A 21,067-nucleotide genomic window follows, 5' to 3' on the forward strand; every position below is an offset into this window, starting at 1 on the left:
GAATAATTTTCCATTCGCTCTCAGAAAAGAACAGGCCTACTGGACCTTCCGCGGAAACTTGAAGACGTGGCTGTTCAACTGACTGTACTCCTCCTAAGACTATTGAATCCCCGACTGCTGTCCCCCTCCACCCCCTTTTTTAACTCCCTTTTCTAATGTACAATGTAACTTTCCTTCCGCCTCTCTTCATGTAATGTAATATGTAACCTTGCACCCTAATGTAACTAATGTCCCTAACTAATGTACCCTAAGGTAACTAAATACCCAAGGGTTTTGTGCGCTGTAACAAATGCATACATAAACAAATAAATAAATAAAATATCAGGAATGGAATTAGTGACCTGTAGGTTAGAGGCATATCTCTGCATCAGGCGTATTATCCTGCTTCATTAAATTACTTGAATGTTACCCTTTAGCCAGCCATCTACTCATAGTCCTCTCGAGAAAACACAGTAACTGCAGAACTGCCAGACTACAATTAAAACATGATCTACCATGTACATACATCCCTATAGCAGGCACACAAAGCTGCCACTAATAACCCGGAATGAGCTGAATGTTGCAGTAAGCCAAACTTTAATATTATTTCAAGGGGAAACTATTACATTTTACTAGAGGCAGGTATGAATCTGGAAAAACTTGTCTGAGATTGTTGAACGATGTTGAGAAATGGCGAGGCCGCATCTCACCCATTTACCACAATTGGAACAGCTGTCCTAAAGTCTGTTTTGAACAATAACATTACCTACAAAAGAATCATTGATCTATTTTTCTCGCATCCACTGCTAAAAAAAATAATAATTAATTGATTTCTTATTTTGCGATTCATGCCAGACTCCAGCCTCTAAGTGCACTACCAGGACTGGCCACCGAACCAATGCTGCTCAGTGTAGTCTTGTTTCTGCTGTGCACGTTGTGGCTACACCACGCTTAGGCCTCTGTACCACCAATGTTTTTTTACCCCTGTGATGATGACAACACATGGCTTAATTTACATTTGTACATTACTAAATAAGGTAACAGGCAGAAAACAATCTGGGCTTGGTAAAGTAATTCAGATTGACAAATGATAAGACTGAATCCCTTTAGTATTGCATGCTTAGAATATAATTACGGACTTGATTTGTACAATTTGAGAGGTAAAAGTGTATCACAAAAACATGCTTTTTAGCTAATTTGCATACCCACAATGCATTGCTCGGTGGCTCTGAACTGGAGGTGAACTTTCAAGAATGGCTACTCGGTGGCACTGTGGAATGTGTGGCTTAGCTGAAAAGGCCTAGTCTAGTCTGGAACAAAAGCAGAGAGCACTTCTCATTGGACACCCACATAGGCTCAGGCTCCTAGAATGAGAGTGCATTTTGCATAAGCCAGGTCTGTGAACCTTCTGAACATAACTGAATCATAAATGTACAGTGAGCCTAGCATAACACCACCCTTATCGAAAGGCACAATTCCTCGTGCAAAATCAGGTAATATATATTGAATACATATGCTTTTTGAATACTCTTACTTCATAAAGTGGCAAAGCACATCTTCTAATTAAATGTTTTTCAACCTAAACTTTAATGTATTGCTTTCCAGTAATTAGGCAATTAACAGGTGCTTACATATGAGACAATAGTTTATGCAGCAAATGATTTTCGGTACTAGAGACGAGGTAGCAATCAGAAAAGTAATGCTGTTTAATCAAAGATTATAATTTTTAATTACATCTAGTCCTAGTAGCTCATCATTTAATATTAATTAATGTTATTGTTGAATCCCTTTCCTTTGCAAAATAGCATGCTTATTACTGGAACTATATGGTAACACATAAATTGCTAATTATAAACACGCCGACAACATTTGCCTTAATTATTCTATTAAACATATTTCAATATAATTCTCTTTGGAAATGTTAAAAAAAGCTGCTGTAAATAATAGTCCTCTGGTGGTTCTTTAAACATATGGCAGCAAAAGCCCAGTTGTTCTGAAAGGACTGCGAGGAATACTTAATTGCTGTGATTGATGTGGGCTCTCGACATGTTCAGCATGATTTGAAGTGTGTTAATTATAGTATTTGTGGTAGTTGAGCCCCATTGGATTTTACATGTTAAATGCATAACCAACCCCCAACGGCCTCTAAACTAATGGACACCAGAACTATTAGTAGTGGCTATACATTACTGCACACATTGAATTAGAAACAGACCCTCACCTGCTAAATGTATGTTTGTATGACGTTCTCAACGTGTGTCTTTGTACATTCAAGTCTAGTTGTGCCTCGGCTTGGAAGCACATCTTTTGTGATTTCCATCCTTCCTACTAAAGATAAACAGGAGTATGAAAATGCATCCAAGCACATTATAGTTATTTACCAATGAGAAAAAAGGAAAGATGTAAAGATAGTTCTACTAAGTGCTAGTTAAATCACAAAATAAGCATGCACCCATCAAAACGTCTATCCTGTGAGGCTTTATTTTAAAATAGAGACTCTACAGGAAAATGCTTTTTCAAATGCACCCCCCCCATAGAAATATGTTTTCCCCATAACCAGAAACTAATTTACCCCAATTTTACGCCCTCTACCTTCTGGTATTTTCTAAAAACAAAGTACCTTCTTTTCCACGTGGGGGTATTGGGAAAGAACAGCCAGGAAAAGTGCTTATGTGCATTTACATATTATATACCCTCTTTCATTACAGTGGAGACTCTGAATAAGAATAAAACCTTCCTTTGATGGTAGAGATTTTCTCTCTGAATAATATCCATTCCTTTAGGGGGAGACTCTGCATCAGGAACAATTCACTTCATTAAAGGGTAGACTCTGTATCGGACTAAGGTGTCCCACTTGAAGGTAGGAACTTTGAACGAGAATAGAACTTCCTCTCTGAAGGTGTAAAAACTGTATCATAATAAAACATTGCCTTTGAAGGGGGAGACTTTGTAGCAAGGTAATAGCTCTTTTGCCTCCAGAGACAATGTAGCAGAATAAACTCCCTCCCTCTTTGAAGGAAAGGACTCTGTATTTGAATTAAACTTAGATGTTAAATGGGAGAGTATCTTTCTGAATAAACTCTCCAACCTGAAGGAGGGTGTGGGGACCCCAAAGCAGAATGCTTTCCAGTTGAAGTGGAAACTCTCTATACGATATCAAGCTCGCCACTAAAAGGGGAGAGCCTGTATCAGAATTAAACTCACCCTTGAAAGGAGCGACTATGTCTTACAATAAAACATCACCCTAGAAGTGGGAGACTCTCGCTTAAAGACATTTTGCAACTTAAATATAGGCTCTCCCTATCAGAACAAAGTCTCTCCCTTGAAGAGAACTCTATGTATTGGAATAACATAACACCCTTGAAGTGCACCCCTCCCCTTAAAGATAGGCTCTCTGTAACAGACTAAAAAAAACCTTGGAGGTAGAGTCTATTTATTAGAACTAAAATCCACTTAAAGGGGAGACCCTGTATTAAAATAACACCTCCCAACCCTGATGTTGATCAGATTAAACTCTTACTTTGGAAGTATGTATTGAAATCTTCTCCCAAGTGTGGCCAATCAGTGACATCATGCAGAATGGCCATAATTTCTATAACCCCCTGTTACCAGCAGTGGCCACAACATTGCCCTGGTTTAGTATGAGTCTTCTTAAAGGTATTACCTAATAGTTATAACAATATCAGGGTTTCCTAACCAATAATCCATCTTGTATTCGAAAAATCTTTGGAAATGTAATTTGTACTCACAAATCTTCCTTCGCCTTATATATCCTTGTTCAGAAATGGGTATGTTTACTGGGTCTTGTAGATGTTTATTATATGTAGAAGTAGTAGTGTCTTCCTTTTGAGAAGTTCTCAAACCTGCATTTGGAGCACCTCTACTCCATTGAGCATTTAATAGTTAATTTTCAGTACAGGGTGGGGATACTGCTGAAACTTGTTTTTTTGCTGAGGGAAGGTTCCATGTCAGTGCATTCCCCCCAACGAATCCCAGGCTGTTTCTGATTGTTCTGCCAAATAATGTCAGTTTAATTAGGACTCACTGTCCTAAAATGACTTTTTCTCTTTTGCCAATATATTATCATATTGTTGAGCATCACCTAATCATCTGCATGTTTTATCAGTTGGCCATATTTCAAAGGTTTTTAGTTTGCAGAAAGAATACCCCTGGCTTATCAAAATAACCTTATCACATTCATTGTGCTTAAAGACCACTTATGATAACATCATGTATAGTAAATCACCTCCTCAACCAGGGCATGCATCTGATACAAGACAGCAGTTAAAAAGGAGTTGGGGAGAATTCAATTTCCAGCATGAATTCTTTGTTCTTTCTGGGATAAGCCAATTAGGTGTTTGAGAACAATCTTTTATTAAAAAAATGGTTTCATAGCCTCTGTATATGAGACACACCACTCCTACTTTACACATTCCTTCAATTGAAACAATACAGTATCTTTTAGTTTATGATTGTAGTTGGTCAGGTTTAATTGGCTTCTTAATTTAGATAGGTTATGGGGGGGTTCTCCATATTGAGTAAAGCTTCATCCTTTGTTTTATGAGTGTAAAGCCCCTCATCTGTGACTCATGAAATATACTTTGGTTCTATGTCATTGGGCTTTCTCAACCAATAATTTCATGCCTACATTCCATAACTGTGTCAGCACATGGCAGATCTCCACCAGGATTTCTTGCACTATTTTACATTTAATTGGTATATCATCCACTTATAATAACTATTCCTCAGAGATCACACATACCCTTATCTAGGAATATATTGAATTCATGTCCACATTTGTTGTACCCAAAAGGCATACAGGTTGATTCCTACTGTTGCCCCCAAAAGTAAAAGGAAGTTATATTGGTGTTCACGGCATATCAGGACTGAGTGTATTTCACACCTCTCCAAATGTTCAAGTCCCTAATCATTGTAAGAGAGATGCCACCTTGATATGTGTACCCGCTTGTTCTGTTCCCTTCGGTTGGCATAGACTCTCTATAGTCCATTCTGCTTTACTATTCCCAGCCTAGATTGCATACTGTAGTATAAAGTTGATAAATGATCCCATGGGAGTCCACATTTTTGATAATCTATATGAATGATTCCATGCATGCACTGTCTCATAAATATTGGTACCATATCATGGTTCATGTGTATGGTTGTATGATGTAGAGACATGTGTCAACAGCCAGAGGCAACAATAGAGAAAATGTTCTCGAAATCCAGAGACACCTGTCTCAATGTTTGTCTATGTTCATTGGTCACAGAGGCATCAACCAGATTCATTTTCTTCTCCATCCATCTGAAGCAAGCCTGGGGATAGTCCTATTTAAGCAATTTCTGATGGCATCTCTGAGCCAGGCGGAAAGATGTCCACTCATGGTGTCTACCAGAATGAATGATTAGGTAGTTTCTGGTAACCCTGAAAATGACTTTATTTTCCAGAGTGTAAGAGGTAAGCCTGGATGGAGTTTCTTTAAAATGCCCCTCCGCGTCTTTCAGAAAGATTCTTTGCTACTGTAAGAACTGGATGGGTTTTTGACACTGACTAATCCATGACAAACATGTGACAGTTCTCGTCTTGTGTGACGGTTTGTCATCTAGACATGAGCCACAGATCCTAGGTCAGATCAAAGGTTTATTCTTCAAGTTTGCCCAGCTAATGAGATTGCTTCAGGCTGAGTTGTTGAATTTGTTCAAATTTGTTTGGGCGGTCAGATACCCAAAATAACATAAAGCAATGTAATCTAATATCCTAATCCTAAATAAGGCCCAACACACTTCCTATTCCTTTGTGTATTTTGTTAAGCCGTGAGGGAAAGAGTACACGGGGCAGGTACACCCTTGGAAGGTGTTTAGAAGAAACTTGGAGATTTGGAGCAGGGCTTTGAGGGATTGCACCTTTTTGTTCCTTTTTTGTGTTAGTTTTTCTCTACATTCTTGAAGATTCAAGTGTTTTTGGCAGACATTTGTGTGATCTTATGTTCTAGAGTTTGTTTATTGTGTTGATAGTATTTTATTAAATTATAAAGGTGTGCAACAGCCCCTCTACCGAGAACCAACATGAATGAAATACCCTGTTGTATGGAATATCTTCCACTCTGGAGGGTCTACAACCATGTTTTAGCTCACTGCACCCTTCACAGAGGAGAAATATCTATTTGCATGTCAGTCTGGTACTACCCACAAGGCTAGTCCAGCACCAAAATATTAGGCAATTCTACTCTGAACAAGAGTACCAACAGGAAACCCAGACACATGTGTTACCCCTGCTGGACCTCTTCAGTAAGGTGAAGCTGAGGTTCTCTAAGGCACAGTGAGCAAGGGGTCCATGTATAGTTTACCCTTGGTTACTTAGGGTGGCACCCCAGGTTTTACTAAATTACAAAGGAGTGTGGGAGCCCCTCTACTGAGATTGAACATTGGTCAAATACCCTGTTCTGTAGAATTTCTTCCACTCAGGGGGTCTAAACCACATTTTAGGTAAAGACACCCTTCACAGAAATGACATATCCATTTGCATATCAGTCTGGTCCCATCAACAAGGGCAGTCCAGCACTGAAATTCTCGGGAATTCTCCTCTGAACAAGACTACCAACAACAACCCCAGACAGGTGTTTTAGCCTTCATGTCTATTTTTCTACGTACATTTTAGATTCTTAATGTATTCAGACAATACAACTCTATGTTTGTACATTTTATGCATTGGTTAACTGTGTTACAAACATAATAAATTACATTCATATAAACAGAGTCCAATGTTGTATTTATGGTAGTTTTGTAGTTTTAAAACGTATAGTTGAGATAAACTTAATGACGATGATGGTCTTTTTCTGTTTCTGGTGCTGACTTGGGAACTGTCAGGAGAGAGCAGTAATAAGTCATCACTCTTGAATTTGACATTCACTGTGTAGTTGACACATTATTTACTGGATATTGTGCTTCCTGCTGCCTGTATTTATCCTCCAAGTGATGCACTGCAGCAGATAATCCTTGCTGCTTTTGCACAGTATCTCCTAGTTGTGCTGTGTGCTGTGGGTCTGACTCCACTGAGACCTCAGTCCAACTGTACTGAGAAACCCTGCTCCAAAAAGGAAGTCAACTGGACCTTTCAATCCAAATACATATGGAGAGCCATTTAAGATTAAAATCTTGCCCATCACCAAGTGTGTCAAATCAGCATCACCTGCCCAAGCATGGCCCTCACCATGTTGGTCAGTTTGAGCTCAAAAAGGTACACAAAAGGGAAATCCTCATTCTGGGTGCATTGTCATGACTAATCTACTTGATGGTCTCATTGATACAAATGCACCATCTAGAGTTTTCTGTGAATTTTGCAGTAATTTGTTATAACATTCCACAGCTCATAATACCTATCCAAAATGTGCAAAGTAGAGTGCCAAAGGGTTGCAATTGAAGCTTTCAGTTTGTGCAGTGGGAACTTGTGGAACACCTGAAGTTGACCCAGTGCATTTTTGGTGTGATAAGTCCAAATCCAATTGGAGCATTTGGGGAACAATTACCATTTATTTCACTAGCACCCAATTTATCATAAAGCATGCCAACACAAGGTGAAAGGCATGCACAAAGCAGGGTACACCTATTGCCTTGCCAATTTGGAAGGATGCAAGACAATTTGACCCATTGCCTGCCGCAACAAATACCAAATTACAACTATGATGTCTTAGAATCTGTGCCATCATCTAGTCCAACATTTCCCACATTTGAACTCCAATGTATATTATATTCTGAAAGCCTTGGATGTGAAACAGTGGCTGGTGCAGGATTGCATGTACCGTCTGCCCCTTAAATTACTATGGGGCTCCCCTGGCAGCTAGAGTATGAAAAATCCCACCGTGTGTGCTGTGATAGCTCTGCACAATTTCTCTGACAGTGGCTCTATGTGTACATAGTGAAATGGTCTTTTTGTCTCATCACACGCTGAAATACCCACCCCACTGTAGCTGGACATCTTTGTAGTAGTATTCAGACATTGCCAAGAGGGGGGTGGACCCCTGGTAGGAAACTGATGCAAGTTCTACCCCATACAAGGATGATGGCAGAATAAAGGGTACGAGTTTCTGACTCCCCAAATACCAGTGTATATTTGAGCCGAATACATATGTCTCACATCATGCCTCCTAAACCAAATGAAATGGCCACCAGTTTTTCTCTGTGTTTTCTAACACAGCCTGAGCAACAACAAAAACTGGCAGAGAGAAGGCAAAGTCCTCTAGCACCAGATGCATTTCGTAATACAATGCTGGAAAATTGAAACCAGCAGAAGAAGAGAAACCCTCTAGAATCTCACACCACCCGCATTCAACGCTGGAAGCCTGGAGCCAGCAAGCAGGGAGGAAGATGACGTCTAATGACTACCAAGCCTATGTTGCTGCAATGGAAGGGATGTACTGCTCCACATCTGAGTTGGCAAACACTTGTGGGCAGCCAAAAATTCTCTAGACCACCAGGTCACAGACCCATGCAGAAACTGGACTCATTTTGGGGGAACCTAGACCAAGGCCCACTAACAAGAACGTGGGCACTTAACAATGTCACCATCACTATTCCATGGCAGGCCCATGTGGAAAACAGGGGTGGGCTTTAGTTTGCTATTCTACAGCTTGGTGGTTTGTCAGATCTCCGAGCAGGGGCCCAGGGCTAAATTAGAGTCAAGGGAGTCAATAGAATAAGGCATGGGAATATAAAAAGGATAACAGGAAACAGGAAGGTTTAACTTGTCGGTGATGTCAGAGGAGGAGGAGGCAATAGACGAAAAGGAAAGTAGGAAAAAGGACAGATAAGTGGATTGTGGAGAGAGATGTACAAGGAATACTATTCTGTGGGTGTGCTTGAAAGAGTAACAAGTGTGGCTAGGAGAGAACGTGTAGGGAATGTACATCAAGTGTATGTGTGACTGAAAAAAGAGTGTTTGATTAGGAAGTGGAGTGGACTGGTAGTAGTAGTTTGGCAGCAAGAGTAGTAGGAGGAAGTGGTCATATGCGATGCCATGGTAATAATCACTTCTGTCTACGTAAACTATCCAGGGGCCACCTATGATAGTTTCATATTCAGAATGTCACCCCTAAACCGGGACATGAAAGCTGGGAGGCATGGCGACACATGGCTCATTGGTGAGTACAAATGCCTGTGCACATGCATGCATGTCACACACAGAGAAATGGCAAAACCTAACTGATCGCAACCATTATCACCGGCCCAGGGGACAGTGCCTACCATCAGAGCACCTACCTGATGACGCCAATATGGAACCCCACGACACCACCCGAGGTAAGATACAACGCAGCCCATATTTCAACCCAGGGCATAGTGGAGCGCACATTCAGAGAAACTGCACACATGAACATATACTTACCAGCATGACAAATCATGAATACAGGACCCAACAGTGGCAACGTCTGACAGTGACCAATCACAATAGTTGAAGTGTCACAATCTGACAAAGGCAGCACATCGTCCCCTCCCATCTTCAGTGTGTTGCTGGTAGGAACATGTGGAAGGGTACTGCATACAGCATGAACTGCATCTGCAATGGAGACAGGCAAGGTAACACATGAAGAAGCTACATGTAAATCTGCATAATGAGCAATATTGAATACAATATACAAATCAACCATCCAGTGGAAAAACCATCATTAATCCCCACTAGCGGTGTATACACAGTTTGGACTACAGACTGGCCACACAACTGATGCAAGCCCAATGACTCTGTGTAAGTTACTGTCACAGAGTGCCACCCTTGTGACCCCATGGAAAGGGGAAGCAGGAGTGGCATATGTGTCTGGACCTAAAGCCTCAAACGTAAACACAAGACAAGCCTGTATGGGACAAGCTGGAACACACAGTGGATGCCTACGGGGGCCACACAATGCAACACACTGTAACATGAATGTACAATAAACAAAAAAAGAGGAAAAATAAAAATTAAAAAACAAAAATCAAAAATGGCCATGGGTGACCAGGGGAGGGGACCATCCAGGAGGTAAGAGGTGCACGGTGCACCCCAACATCCACATGCATGGTTGTTGAGAACAAAAAAAATCCCTCCATGGGCTCATGGCCTGCACAGCTACCCGATAGTGGGAGAACTGCTGTCACTGTCGTCACCCTCTGATGCTAAATGAGGAGGTGTGCATGGTATGGGAGGCAGACCATGCAAAGCCCTGGCATGCTCCTCCAGGGCAGCAAGCATGCAGGTTTGAAAGGTTTGGTTCTGCAGGATGATGGTCCGGAGGTCCCCATGCAGCACGTCACGGGTAGCACAGAGTTCTGTCTGCAAGGCCTCACGTGATGCATGGATCTCCTCACTGGTTGCCAGTAGCTCAGTTGAAATGGTGCGTGCTAGCTGCTCCAGCTGCTGTTCTTACCGTCTACTCCGGGATACCTCAAGTGCACCCAGAGTAGCTTTGAGGGAGGTGTTATCTTTCCTGAGGGCATCCCTGTGGGCCTGTGCCTCTGCAGATATGGCTGTTCGCAGAGCCCCCAGTTCAGCCCGTCGGTCCCTGTTGGCGGCCAACATGTCCTGTCTGTGTGAGCGGCACGTGGACCGCGTTGCCTGCTGCTGGAGCTTCACCTGCCTTTCGGGGGGGAGAATGGAAGTGGCCACCCTATCCATGGCCTGAGCCATCATCTCACATGATGCCCCTGTTGTTCTGCAATTGCATACATGGAGTTCTCCCACACAGTATTGCCCGGTAGCGCACGGCCACTGCATTGCCAGACACGACACCTGTTGGCCCCAAGGTGATGTGCACCTTGCTGTGCTGGCACTGCCTGAGGCTGCAGTACTGCATTCCTCCTTTGATCTGCTGCCCCAGGAACAGGAGCAAATAGTGTAGAGTGTGACCCTGTATCCGTAACCGCCACAGGCGACATTCCAACACTGAATGGGCAATCGAGGGGTCTACCCCCAGTGCAGGTGCATTGGACAGAACAGCATTCCTGCCAGAAACACTCACCTACAACCGGACATTTGTGTCAATATCTGATTCAGCACCTGAGCCATAAAGATCCTCAGAGGTGTACCCAGAGACACCCGTGGACAGGATGGTCTGTTGGAGCAATGGATTCTCTTGCGGCACCACCCCATGTCCTCCAGCGGTGCTTGGTTGGGGCTCTGAGTACTCCTGCACCATCTCCTCCTCCTCCACAGCATCTAGTGCCTCATCACCTGCACAAAATGAAAGGAGAAGCCATGAAGACACAAATAAACAGCATAGCCGACACAGGCATCACAATGTACACATCAAATACATTAATCAGACATGTCACACATGACACAAACTCAGCCATGCATGCAGTGGCAATGAAGTGGAAGGGGACTCTGAAAGCAGACACTGATGACTCCAAAATGGAAAAGCAACACATGTGCTGAATGGTGCATAGCACCTGCATCACACATAAGCCTGTGAGTGGCATGGACCATCCACAAACATGACACATGCCAGCACACAAATGGCACATAGAGTAGCCATGGCAGAACTGACAAGGACACCCAGATGGGAGTTAATCACTACTGTCCCCCATTCATGTAAAACACATATCATCAAACAGAGTGGGACAAAACACACGTATCACATGCTGCAACAACGCCAGTGTGTTCAAATACAGTGATGGAAGGCATATGGATACATCAATGGTAGGTCACTTTGACATGACACAAGTGAATTGTCATGTTGAAGGTTCAAACAAGGCTCAGAAGTGAGCGGGCGCAATACATGTGTAGGTGCGCAGCAGTCAATCAGCCTGATTCATGGAATTATGTGTGTGAAAAGCGCACATTTGCGTGCCTTTCTAGACGAAAATCCCTGTCTGAAGTATGGTGATTTTCCGGCAGAAAGGCACGCAAATCTGTGTTTTTCATGCAAATGATTCCATGAATCAGGCACAATAAAGAGAAAAAACTGTAATAACAATGTTGTGGCATGATGGCAGTTTAAGGGCAAGTGCAGTGATCATGTGCAAAGTGATTGCAGTGGTCAGTAGGGATACAGCGAACCCCAAACACAAGGGCGGGCGATGGCTTGAGGCACTACATGGGTCACATATGACAGCTATGACTACACATCCTGACCTGACACTCGATCACAACACATCACCCAAGCAACATACACATGGTCTGGACACACATGCATGGGCACTCACTGGACATTGTCTCAAGATCTGGTAGGTCTCCCACGCCTTGAATCTGATCCTCTGCGATGAACCCTCCAGTGATTGCCTCATGTCTGTGCTTTCATCCTCCTCTGGTGGTAACCCACTGTCAGTCACCAGAGTAGAGGCTTAATTAGAAGCCAGCTTGTTTTTTGCTCGCCGTTTGAGGTAATTCCAATGCTTTGAGCAATCATCAGCTGTGCGCTTCACAAATCCCAAGGAACTAATGTGGTCCGTGATGCACTGCTAGTGGGCCCTGCCCTGAGCAGGCGTAGTCTTGCACCCTGCCAATACCAGCATGTCACGGCCATGTTCCGACACATAGCCCACAAGTGCGTCTAGTTCCACATTATTGAAACTCTGCTTCCTTGATGTGCCGCAAGGGCGAGCCGTGTCTGGGGTCCCCGGATGTTCCGCAAGAGCACGCTTCTTCCTCTTGAGAGGTGGTGCGGGCCCTGAGTGGCTTACGCTGCTCTGGTCTATAGGGGCTGAAGCACAGGTGGACTGGCCACTGGAAGCAGGCAATGGCATGATGACCAAAGGTCTCACTGTAGGCATTGGCTGCTGGGTGCTTTTGCCAGGACCAAGTGGCACAACTTCCTTGGTGTGAGGGGCTGGGACCAACACTGTCCCGGCTGGATGACTCAGAGCCAGGGTGGTGTCAGCTGCAGCTGCCCCTTCAGCCTCCTCACCCTGGCTACTCGGGCAGCAGATGACATTGCTGCCCCAGATCCACGTGGCCTGGTGACAGCAATTTCACCCCCATATGTGGATTGGACTTCATGACATGGAAGTCATCCCGTGCCTATTCCGGCCCGGGCTAGCAGGGCCTAAGATGGGATGGTGTCAGCTGCATCTCCCTGACCCACTCGGGGGGGGGGGCATAGGTGTCCCTGAATGGTCCTGGACACACTGCCCTCTTGGGCCACCCTGCCGACGTTACCCACCGCTGCCCCCTTCGTCACCCTGGCCACCGTGCTCATCCTCGCCACGTCCGCTACCGCAGACACCTCTTGTAGGTCGGCCACCTTTGCCTCCTTTACCACTTGGAAAAGAATTGTCCTGGGCAATTGGGGTGAAAGGGGCAGGGTACTAGTTGGAATAGGTCACGCAACGCTCAGGCACCCCAAAAACAAAAACAAATGTGCGTGCAACCCCTCAGTAGCCCACGTGCGTGGAATTAAGGACCCACAGTATGCTGTGGCACCCAGAAACACAAAAAATGCATACGCGTGGAACACGCAGGCTACAATGACCTCTGAATGGTTATGCGACACACGGGGGCAACCACAGTCGAAAATACGTCTGTGACTCACCGTCTGCCTGGAAAATGTACGGAAAAAACATGCGCATGTGCGCGCGGGCAAGACCCCCGCCAAAACAAGAAGTGAGCTCTGCTTCAGTAAACAAGGAGTTTGCACTGCAACCATTGTGAAGTAGTCACGTGTCAACCTGCAAGAAGTACAAGAATCACAGGCTTGCTCTCCACAAATAGCACATACAGGAAAATAGCGTCCTAGGCAGACCTTTAACTCATGCGCATAGCAATGCCTACGCATGTCACATCACTTACGCGCTTATGCGCTAAGAGCCTTTCCTCGAATTACAAGCACATGTGCTGATTTTTCACGTGCCAAGTCACTCGGCATCAAGCTGGCCATGCGACAACACACGGAAGACCACGCTCCGGCCCAGAAGGCCATTTACTTGCCCCCCCGAAGCCCTGAGCAGCCTCCTACAAGCCATCTGCTGCTGCCAGACTGCCTGCTGCCAACGTGCCCTGCAATTAGGTGCCTGCTCATCAGCCATCACCAGTGGTCCAGTTGCTGTGACCACCCCTGCTGGAACAGAAGACTCCTGACTGGTGTTCCAACGATCCACAGCACAGCCCCAGGACCCAGTTGCCCACCCACACCTGCCTCAGGGGTTGCCATGTCAGGTCAAACACCATCTGGGAACAGTGGCGACCCCCCGGCAGGGAGGCAGAGGGCTGCCTTCACTGCTAAAGAAGTTGGCATCCTGGTGGACGAAGTCCTGGGGCATTATGATGCCCTCTTTGGACAAGCACGCAATGACAAGGATGAATGGGAGAGGATCTGGTTGGACATCGTGGGTGCCATCAATGCGGAGGGGGTGGCACCCCGCGACTGTAAACACGTCCATAAGCGATGGGAGGACTCCAAGTCCAGGACCCTCAGGAAGGCACGGCGCCTCTTGGATGCAGTGGATGCAGTGGGGCGCCGGGTCCTGCTTACCACCGACCAGATGAGGGTCCTGGAGCGCATTCGCCCAGCGCTTCACCACCAGGTCTTCGAGAGGCAGTCCCGTCTGGAGTCGAGTAGTAAGTGTCCATGCGTTCTCATTCGACACAGTGCATGTTGAGGTGTGGCAGGAGTGTGCAGCTTGGACATATGTCTGACATGGCCCATGTATGGATGTGTATGTGCAGGGACATGACCATGCTGCATGTGTGTCCAGTCATGTGTGCTGCACATCAATTGTGTATGTGTTGCGATGCATGATGCACAACTGCATGTGAAGATGCACACATGTTTGCATGCATGTGTGTGGACTCAGCCATGTTTGGGGTGTGACCCATGGATGCTCGTCCCACCTTTATGTATGTGCACGGTGTACATGTGTGTGTGTCTGTTTAGTGTGTGTGTGACTGTGAGACACAATGGATGCATGTGACACGGACATGTAGGTACCCGATTAGCAGATGTGACATAGTGTCTGATGATGCACTGTGACAGGAGGTAGAGATGGCCAGATGCATGTCTGTCTGGTGGCATGTGATTATAAACAGGGGTCAAGTCAGCGGAAACAGAATATATATTCACTTCAAGAACATCGTCCTACCATTGTAGAGATGGAGACAGTACTACTGGTCATAAGTCGGATCACCATACATCAGTCAACGCATATTATAAAATGACATGTTTATTAAATTTTTAATTTATTTCAATATATTAAAAAGGGATTAAATAATCTACAATACTTTTGCAATGCATAAAGTTGTATCGTACAATTTAAGAAATAAAGTGGATACTGTGGTAAAGTTCTAGTAACAATTATAAACCTCTAGAAAATATCAACAGGAAATGAATCAATCTTGATAGATCCCAAATGTAAACACAAGGATGACTGGAAGGTATCCCCAGATGAGTGAAGGAGATCACTCAACCGGGGGAACTCACAGTCACCCAAAGATAGTTAAAATGTGCAAATAGCAAATGTATATTAATAGCACATTCTGGACAATGCAAAAAATCAAAACAGAATCAGTTGTAATGATCAGCAAACAAGAGGACCAATTGCTAGATAAAACTCAATACCAGAGTAAAAACACATCTAAAAAAACATACACATAGAAAAACAAATTAGGGATGCTGTACATCTGGTGGCGTGTGTACATGTGAATGGCATGCTCCATGATGCGTGTGACGTCATGCCACCCTTAGGATGTTCATGCAGTTCCATGTGAATGAATTCAGATGCCTGTTGCATGTTCCCTGCTTGTTTGTGCATGTGTGTGGGTTCAATGAACCAGAGTGATGGGGAGTGTGATGCAGTCTGTGATGTTTGATACTGCCACTCATGTGCTATAGTCATGTGTCTAGTAGACCATTGTATGGTGTCCTGATGCCTTTGCTCTGTCTCTTCCTGTCCGCAGCATCGACTGATGAAGAGGGCAGAGACGGCGCTGTGGAGCCCAGCGGCAGGGATGCCACCGCCAGCCGGAGATACAAGGCCCTTCCCCCCTCCCAGGTAATAATATCTTCTAGGAGTGTGGGGACTGGTGCTGCATCCATGGCCACAGCTGCCGAGGGGAGGTCCAAGAGGCCAAGGTGGGATGTGGACTCACTGGCAGAAGAAGGTGCAGGTGAGCCCCTACAGGGGTTTGCTACAGAAGACAGCACAGAGCCATCCTGGTTGGTGGGGTTGTGGTTGAGGACGAGGCCATATCAGACCCGTGCATGGGGCCTGGAGGGGGTGGTTCCACTGGTGCAAGTGGTGCAATCCAGGGGCAGGGGCTGGAGGCAGCACAGGTCGCAGTGGAGGTGCCTGTGTGTAATCCTGTCCCTGATCCTGTGACTACATCATCCTGCACCAGCAGGGATGCCTCTGTCCAGGCACCTTCCTCTACCTGCGGATGAGGCAATCCGTGACAGGGTTGAGCCTGTCCTAGTTGGTGTCGCGTTGCACACACGGGTGATTTGGGATGATGTGCGTGGTTCCAGGCAGGACAACGCACATCATTTCGGACACCTGTGTGGCCGCGTTGACTTGCTAGAACAGGTCGTTGGCACAGGGTTCCTCCATGTGCTGGATTCTCTTGCAACCCCCTCCTCATCTGCACACCCTATACGCCAGTCATCCTCCGTGCCGTCTTCCCGCCCATGTCTCACCTGGGCACCCTGTGGACCTGCCCAATGCACCGCGGCCAGGCTGATGGAGAACACAAACCTGCCACAGTCGGGAGTCGGAGGACCAGCAGAGGTGGTCACCCCAACAACTGGACTCCAGCCAGTGGAGGATCAATTAGGACACGTGCACCACGGCCCTGAGTGTTTCCATCTTCCCAGGGGCAGTTGTGGTTGCAGAGGCAGTTGGCATTAAGGAGGCAGCAGGCTCGACTTGGGAGGCATCAGGCCTCTGGGCCATCTACATCATGGGGCAGGCATCGGCCGATGGGCAGGATGACCCTGGAGTATGTGTGTCTTCCGTGTGGCAGCGGTTGGGCCAGCAGATAGATGCAGAGCTGCGAGGGTGGAGAGGGCACAGCTCACGATAGTCAGGGTGGAGAACTCCATGAACCGGACATTGAGGCGGGCAGCGTTCCTTGAGGAGACTCGCAGGAGGAAACCATGGTGACGTCCCTGCGAGCCCTCGAGGACACAGCCGAGGGCCGCCTTCGGGACATCAACATGGAGTTCGATGATGCCCTGGCCAAAGACATTAACATCAAGAATTGAGCCGTAGGACTAGCCCGCCGCCATTGTAAATAGTTCTTTAGGTGCAAGTGTCCTTTATTATTTTTTTTTATATAGGAGTTATTGGACATTACTCCACTTTTTGTAAATAGTTGGATTTTTCATGGACCTTGCTTATTTTTTTGGGGATCATGGACACTTGTTGACATTACATGTAAATAGTTGGATGCTCTGTGGATTTTCATATTTTTTTTCCATGAAGTAATGTATTTTTTTTCATTCCTTTTGGATATGCAGAAGTTATTTTGGATGATGGACCATTTTTTATTTTTCATATTATCATGGATTTATTTTCACTTTCTAATGTTGCTTTCATTACATTTTCATTATTTGTTTATTCATGGCCATGATTCTTTTTCGTTTTGTCATAATTATTTTATTTTTAATATATTTCTTTCATGGCCAGTGTTGCTTGATGCATGTGTCAGTTGTCATTGGCTCAGTCATGTGTCACTGTTGTGTGCTTATATTGCAAATGTCTAGCGGTGCATGCAAGTGTGCTTCTGTGATTGACGTGGGATGGGGCATGTGCTGGGGAGAGGCAACAATGGTTGGTTGTGGATTTGCATTATGGGGGTTTGGTAAGGGGTTACATTTGCGTGTGCATGCGGTGCTGGGGTCTGTGTTGCCATCACTGGAGTGGGGGCCTGCTGGCAGGTTTCCATCACTGGTGGGGGGACATGAATCGGTGCCTGCTGGCAGGTGCCCATCACTGGTGGGGGTACATGAGTCGGGGCCTGCTGGCAGGTGCCCGTCACTGGTGGGGGGGACTTGAATCGGGGCCTGCTGGCATGTGCCCGTCACTGGTGGGGGGACATGAGTCAGGGCCTGATGACAGGTGCCCGTCACTGGTGGGGGGACATGAGTCGGGCGTGCTGGCAGGTTGCCATCACTGGTGGGGGTGGGGGGACATGAGTCTGCACCTGCTGGCAGGTGCCTGTCACTGGTGGGGGGACATGAGTTGGGGCTCACAAGTGCATGGTGCCATGTGGCCTGCCTACAGGGCATGGTGAGGGGTATGGGCTGCCTGCGGGGCATGGTCAGGGGTGATGGGCTGCCTGCGGGGCATGGTCAGGGTTGTAGGTGTTTCCCCTGTGGTGTGGGCTGCCTGTGGGGCATGGACAGGGGTTTAGGGTGGTCCCCTGTGGTGTGGGCTGCCTGCAGGGCATGGTCAGGGTTGTAAGGGTGTCTCCTGGGGTGTGGGCTGCCTGTGGGGCATGGCCAGGGGTGATTGGTGGTCCCCTGCCTGTGGGGCATGTTCAGGGATGATGGGCTGCCTGCAGGGCATGGTCAGGGGTGTAGGTGGTTCCCCTGTCATGTGGGCTTCCTGCGGGGCATGGGGAGGTGGGGAGGGCACACCCGGGAGGGCCCACATAGCCTAATTGCGTGAAAGGTGCACTCATGTACCCCGGAATACACATACCCCGCTCGTTCCAGCCAAATCACGTGAAGAGCACACTTGCATACCCCGGAATACATGTACCTCACTTGTGCTGGCGAAATCGCATGAAGAGCGCACTCACATACCCCGAAATACACGTACCCCGCTCGTGCCAGCAAAATCAAGTGAAAAGCACACTCGCGTACCCCTGAAAACACATACCCCGTTCGCGCTGGCAAAATACCCATACCCCCAGATCCACACACCCATGTTGTGAGAAGTCACATGCACCACCTGCAGGCAGCCCACACCACTGGGGACCCCCCTACACACCTGACCATGCCCTGCAGGCAGCCCACACCACAGGAGACAACCCAACACCCCTGACCATGCCCTGCAGCCAGCCCATCACTCCTGACCATGTCATGCAGGCAGCCCACACCACAGGGGACACCCCTACAACTCTGACCATACCCCGCAGGCAGCCCACACCACAGGGGACCACCCTATATCCCTGCCCATGCCCCACAGGCAGCCCACACCACAGGGGACACCCCTACAAACCTGACTATACCCCACAGGCAGCCCATCACCCCTGCCCATGCCCAGCAGGCAGACCATCACTCCTGACCATGCCCTGCAGGCAGGCCACACCACAGGTGACCCCACTAAATCCCTGACTATGCCCCGCAGGCAGCCCACACCACAAGGGACCACCCAACACCCCTCACTACACCCAACTGGCAGCCCGCACCACAGGAGACCCCCTACACCCCTGACCATGCCCCGCAGGCAGCCCTCACCACAGGGGGGAATATTTCCATGCAGTTTTTCCTGGTGCAGGCGGGGTACGCATATTGCAGGGGGTGCGCGAGGAGATTTTCATGCGATGTGGCTGCCCGTGCATGGTACGCATATTCACAGGGTTATGTTAGGCCTTTTCCATGCAATTTTGTAGGCGCGTTTTGGCTTCCACAAGCAGGGTACGCGTATTGAAGGGGGTGCGCGGGGAGATTTCCACGCATCTTGGCTGCCGCGAGTGGGGTACGTGTATTCAAGGGGGTGTGAGAGTAAATTTTCACGCATTTTGGCTGCCGTGAGGGGGGTACGTGTAGTTTTTCACACAATTACAGTGTAGGGGGCCTGTAAACTGGCCCAGGGTTAGCACGGCCCTTTGCGCCGTATTGGGGATTTCTATGGCTTTTTCTACCGCAGGGGGCGTCCTTGGAGGCGTAACTGGTGCTACTGGATGTTCGCTGCACCACGGCTGCAAATGGCTTGGAAAATCCATGAATGCGCGGTGAGCCTGAATGCTGTTTGGCGCACGCTCCTTCTCTGCGCTGGCCGCGTGCCCTACTTCTGCACAGAATTCTATGAATTACCCCCTCAATGTTATGTTATGTTAATGGGCATTTATATAGCGCTGATCACCATTGGTATGATCTAAACGCGCTGTGGGTTGAGCGCCCTCGGGGACTGTAGTCCAGGTCAGTATGGTAGTAAGTAGTGCATGTGTGCATTCAGGATGTGTGCAGCTAGGCCAAATTGTCTTGGGAGTAGCTGCATTCCATCAGAGGTGGGGCTTGCATTTGAGATTATGTGTGCAGTAGGCTGATTTTTCCGTGGAGGTTAGCTGCATTGTAATGATCATTGAGGTGAGCATGGTGGCGTACATATATGTTTGCAGCTAGGCTGAAATTAATCATAGGGGATAGCTGAATTCTATTCTTTTATGATACACAGGAGAGAGTCAGGATATTGGTAGGTATGTGTGAGTATCCGTGCAGTTAGGAGAAGTCCACTGTTCCTGATTACCTTTCTGTGCCTTTTTCAAATTAACCTTCTCCCTATTATAGAGGTTTGGTACTTTAGTTCTCCGGGAACCTCTTGGTCTAGTGTGTACTCAATTATGTTTCGCCAAGCATGACCATACCGCTCTCTGGCTTAACAATGTAATCAATTTAAGTTTGGCCATTTCCCCAATCGGCTGTACCAGGCTATTAGCTTCCCTATGCTTTGGGGTGTTGAGTGTTTAGGTCTAGGCATAGCAAGGGCTACAGAGGGTAGTGGCCATTCTAGTGGTATTAGTTATGGTGCATTACTGGGCCACTGATTGCAAATCAATAGTCCACCATCCCTGTGTCTACCTGAGCGGTCAATTGTTTGTTGGTTAATATCTCGATAAGCAGTGAATCGTCTGATTTATTTATAAGTGACTAAACAGATTTTCAACGCTATAACACTTTTCGTGATTTAAACATATTTTTGAGAGAGCCAAATCCTTTCCTCCATTAATTTGAATGGGGACAAATACCTACCCTCCTTCCTATGAGTCATTGCTAAAGTACTAATTTTTTTTTCTGATTTATCCATCAATGCACTGTGAACATTACTGTAGATGTCCGAAGGATAACATGTTTATGCATTCCCATCAAATTGGGAAAGTCTCTCATCTTTGGCTGCAAAGGTTTATTTTCTTGAGTTCTGTTGACGACCTCTCACTACCGCGCTGTTCATTGACAGACATATGTTG

This window comes from Ambystoma mexicanum, chromosome 7q (assembly GCF_040938575.1).
Source record: "Ambystoma mexicanum isolate Mex_15411 chromosome 7q, UKY_AmexF1_1, whole genome shotgun sequence".
NCBI lineage: Eukaryota > Metazoa > Chordata > Amphibia > Caudata > Ambystomatidae > Ambystoma > Ambystoma mexicanum.